This window comes from Solanum stenotomum, chromosome 6 (assembly GCF_019186545.1).
Source record: "Solanum stenotomum isolate F172 chromosome 6, ASM1918654v1, whole genome shotgun sequence".
NCBI lineage: Eukaryota > Viridiplantae > Streptophyta > Magnoliopsida > Solanales > Solanaceae > Solanum > Solanum stenotomum.
This window is the reverse complement of record NC_064287.1, coordinates 21,739,583-21,744,771: the sequence shown is the minus strand read 5'-3', so window position 1 is coordinate 21,744,771 and position 5,189 is coordinate 21,739,583.

Here is a 5,189-nt window from a genome sequence, read left to right as displayed (position 1 = left end):
TAAACTTTAGCCAATTGTTCAACATTATAATCTATTCTTACCAGAAAAAAATGGGCTGACTTAGTTAATCGGTCAACAACTACCCAAATAGAATCAAATTTCCCCAAAGTCTTGGGAAGACCAACCATGAAATCCATGGCTATCATTTCCCACTTCCATTCTGGGATTGGCATTTTTTGAAGCAAACCTGCCAGCCTTTGATGTTCATATTTCACTTGTTGGCAATTTTGGCACTTAGCCACAAACTCTGCTATGTCTTTCTTCATCCTCGGACACCAATAAATTCGGTTCAAATCACTGTACATCTTGGTCACACCCGAATGAATTGAATTTCGCGAACCATGGGATTCTATCAATAATTTTTGAATCAAGTCATCAATTTTAGGAACACAAATCCTCCCTTTAACACTGACTACACCTTCCACATCAAGAGTGGTCTCTTGTGCCTTACCCATCGCCATTCTCTTCTTGAGCTCGTTCAAATTTTCATCCTCAAATTGTTTGGCCTTGATCTCCTTAATGAACGTGGCCTTAACTTCAATGCTAGCAAACACCCCGCCTCTTTCAGAGATGCCCAACTGCATGAACATAGACTCCAAGGTCTAAATTTCCCTAGACAAAGGTCGCTTGGTTACACTCAAGCAAGCTAAATTACCCATACTCACCATTTTTTCGACTCAAAGTGTCTGCCACTACATTAGCCATACCCTGATGGTGTTGAATGGTCACGTCATAATCCTTGAGTACCTCCATCCACCTTCGCTGTCTCAAATTCAGATCCTTTTGAGTGAACACATGCTGCAAACTATGATGATCAGTAAACACTTCACACTTAACACTATAGAGGTAATGTCGCTAAATCTTAAGAGCAAATACTACCGCTGCCAACTCCAAATCATGCGTTGGATAATTCCTCTCATGCACCTTCAATTGACTCGATGCATAAGTTATAACGATGCATAAGTTATAACATTCTTATCCTGCATCAACATAGCACCCAAACCAGAATGTGAAGCATCACAATAAACTATAAAATTCTTACCTTCCACCGGTAATGCTAGAATAGGTGTGGTGGTCAAAAGAGTCGTGAGCTTTTGAAAGCTCTCCTCACATTTTTCAGTCCATTCAAATGGTATCTCCTTCTTAGTCAAATTTGTCAAGTGAGTGGTAATAGAAGCAAAGTTCTTCACAAATCGATGATAGTAGCAAGCGAGTCCCATAAAACTCGTAACTTCCGTCACAGAGATAGGCCGAACCTAATTTTTAACCATCTCAATCATTTGAGGATCGACCATTACCCCTTTTTTCGAAATACACGTCCCAAAAATGTAACAGAAGTCAACCAAAATTCACACTTTGAAAATTTCACATACAACATTTGTTTCCCAAGATCACCCAGAACAAGATCGTCGGCATGGCCTTCCTGACTTTTCGAATAGACCAAAATATCATCAATGAAGACTATCACAACGAATCAAGAAATGGTTTGAACACCCCATTCATCAAACTCATAAAAGTTGCAAGCACATTAGTCAAACCAAAAGACATAACTAGGAACTCATAGTGCCTATAGGGGGTTCTAAACGCCGTCTTGGGCACATCCTCAGGCCTAATTTTTAATTGATAGTAACCAGACCTTTGATCAATTTTAGAGAAGACTGATGCACCTTGCAATTGGTCAAAATGATCATCTATTCAAGGCAAAGGATACTTGTTTCGAATAGTGACCCCATTCGATTGCCGGTAATCTATACACATTCTCATACTACCATCTTTTTTCTTAACAAACAAAACTGGGGCACCCTATGGGGAAGCACTAGGTCGAAAAAATCTCCTATCAAGAATCTCTTGGATTTGAGCCTTAAGCTCTCTTAATTCTACCGGAGCCATGCGATATAGAGGGATAGAAACGGGGCAGGTACTAGGTTCAAAATCAATACAAAAATCTATATCTCTATTCGGAGGCATACCAGACAAATTGGTAGGAAACACTTTTCTAAATTCTGACCCCACAAGAATAGACTCAATAGATGGAGACTCAACCTTAACATCACGGATATGTGCCAAATAAGTTAAACAAACCTGTTCTACCAGTTTTCATGCCCGAATGAAGGATATGATCTTAGCTTGCTTAGGCTTGTACACCCCTTCCCACTCTAATTTTTCCTTTCCCAAAATTTCTAGAGTTACATTCTTAGTATTACATTTTAACACAGCATAATAGGGGGACAACCAAGTCATGCCTAAGATAATATCAAAGTAAATCATATCCAAAATCACCAAAACAGCCCATGTCTATAAACCCATAAACAAAATAAGACAAGCACGATAGACATGGGTGACTATGACTGACCCTCCAACTGGGGTAGAAACATGGATAGGGGCATCAAGTACATCATAAATCATATCAAACTCTGAGGCAAATCACACGGATACATAAGAATAAGTAGAACCCAGATCAAATAACACATTGGCCATCTGGTCACATACAAGAATAGTACCTGTTATCACCGCGTTAGACGTCTCTCCGTCATTCTTGCCTGGAAAGGTATAACATTGAGTCCTATCATCTTGGCAAACACTTCGCTGCTTGGTTGCACGTTACCTTTGCCTACATTACCATTTTCTCTACCTCCAGAGCCTCGCTGATTACCTCCTTGCCCACCTTGTGGACGCCCTCGACCATTATTACTACTTCCCGTGGGTACCACTGATCTAGTCGGCTGCTGTGAGGATTCCAACACACGTGGGTAAGGACAATCTCTCCCCATATGTCCAAGTTCTCCATAATTATAACATATACGATCAAAGGATGGTCGGCTGCCCGCTGAAGGTGTGCTATCCTGAACAAAATTATGAGATGGAGTTCCCGAGTAATTATCTGTAGAGGCGGGCATAGCGGATTGAATTGGCTTGGCTGCAAGCGTTGGCCTTCCGGACCCCCTGGCGTAAGAACCTTGAAAGTTACTCGAGTTCTTGGCCCTTTTTGCCAACGCCTTGGCTTGACCCTCTTGCCTTACCCCCTCCACTTTCTTAACATAGTATGTTACCTCATTAAAGCTCCTCCCTGCATAAGTCATATGAACAGACAATACTTGCAACTCAGAGTTCAATCCCCTAATAAATAAACAGATCCTCTCATCCTCAGTAGCCACCAATAGAGTAACATATCTAGACAAAGCATGAAACTTGGCCTCAAAAGCAGCCATAGTCATACCACCTTTCTCCAAAGCCATGAACTCATCCTCTTGCGATCCCTCAGAGTCCTAGGAACATATTTCTCTAAAAACAGAGCATGAAATTTGGTCTAAGTAAGTGGAGGTAAAGTAGAAGATTTGCATTCCATATAAGCTCTCCACCACTGCTTAGCCTCACCTTGAAGCTGAAAAGTCACGAACTCAACCCCATGCTAATGGACAATTCCCAACTTATGAAGCCTCTCATAGTAATCTAAGATGAACTCATAAGCATCCTCACTCTTAGTACAAGAAATACATAAGGCTTTAGCTTCAAAAACTTAGTCAACATTTCATGCTCATTACCAGTCATAACAGAACCCAACAAAGGACGGAAGAAAGCATCATTACCTCCAGTTCCACCCGTCTTGGGGGCAGTGTTAGCAATAGAGGGATTAGTGGGAGCCTGAGTGGCTTGAACAGAAGGAAGTGCTCCCGGACCAGTCAATCCCTTCAAGAACGACATGATCTGTTGAGCTAACACTGGGTCCAAAGGAGGAATACCTATAGTCCCAGCCTACACCTCTTCCTCTTGTCCAATCTCCTCACCATCCTCGACATCCATATTCTCTTCTATCTCTTCATGATACACATGAGGGTTCTTATTCATAGGAGCATTCTCAACAGGAGTTCCATCCCCAGTAGGAGTTACTCTTCCATGACCTCTACCCCTAGCTCTTCCTCTACCCCTGCCTCAACCGTGACCTCTCATTGCAAATTCCTCAACCGGAGCATTGATGGGAGCTATGAGCCTGACGCCGTTGAATCTAGTATTAAACATCTGCGGACAGAAGAGTGAAGGAGGTTAGATACCAATTTGAATCGACAGATACCAATGGGAATCAAGTTAGAGCACGAAAGGAGACCAGAGAAAACAAAGAGATTTCCTAAAGTCCTATAGCCTCATAAAGAAAAGTAAAGGCGTCCCCGTACCATTCCGCGAGACTCTACTAGACTCATTTTGGTACATCGAGATCAATGAACCTAGGCTCTGATACCAATATTTTTCCCCATTGGCTTTTCTATAACGACGGAACCCGATCGTTACAGTTTTCAAGTCAAGATATTTTTGAAAATAAAAGTAGAAAATGGAGTTAACATATACATGTATGCTACTCAAGAAAGTATGTACATAATTTTGTAGTTATGTGGATCAAATTTTATTAATTATAATGATAGAACATGAGAATGTAAACTTGATTTATAATTTTAAAGATACAGTATATTTCATAGAAAATTGATTCTTCATATTTTAATTTGGATTATTATTATTCTTAGAAGTTTTCTAGTTTTGAGATATTTAGAGCTCACTATTATGATTTGTTGGGTCCGAACTCAAAATGTAAAGTATTTGGTTATGATACAAATAATTTAGTAAAATTGTTTGTTTCTCTCAATCTACTTTCTTTATCACTATATAAATTATCTAGAAGAAAAGTGATATGACACTTTTTTTTCCCAAGAATCATATTATCTTTTTTCTCATTTTCGTGATAAATTTTTTTGTTTATATATTTGTTATTATTGTACAAAAATAAATATGTCAATTACTACTCCTTCATTTATTCATATTCTTTACTAGAAAATTTTAATTGCCTATATTTTCCTTACTTTCATGACATTTGATGATCATATAACTTATAAAAAACTATTAAAAAACGACGGAAGAAAAAGCGACGGACGACGTCGCTCCGAAAAGCGATGCCAATTGCCATTGTCCGTCGCTTTTGAATAAAAATAATTTTTTTAAAATTATTTTACAAAAAGCGATGGACAACATCACTTAGTCCATCACTTTATTTCGCTGATTTTTGCACCAAATAGATATATATTTAATAATTAATTATTAAAAATAGTTAGAGACGTTATCTGTCGCTTTTTATTAAAAATAATTATTTATAAATTAAAAAATAACCACGCGGTCTGTCGCTTTTTATTAATTTTAATTGATTA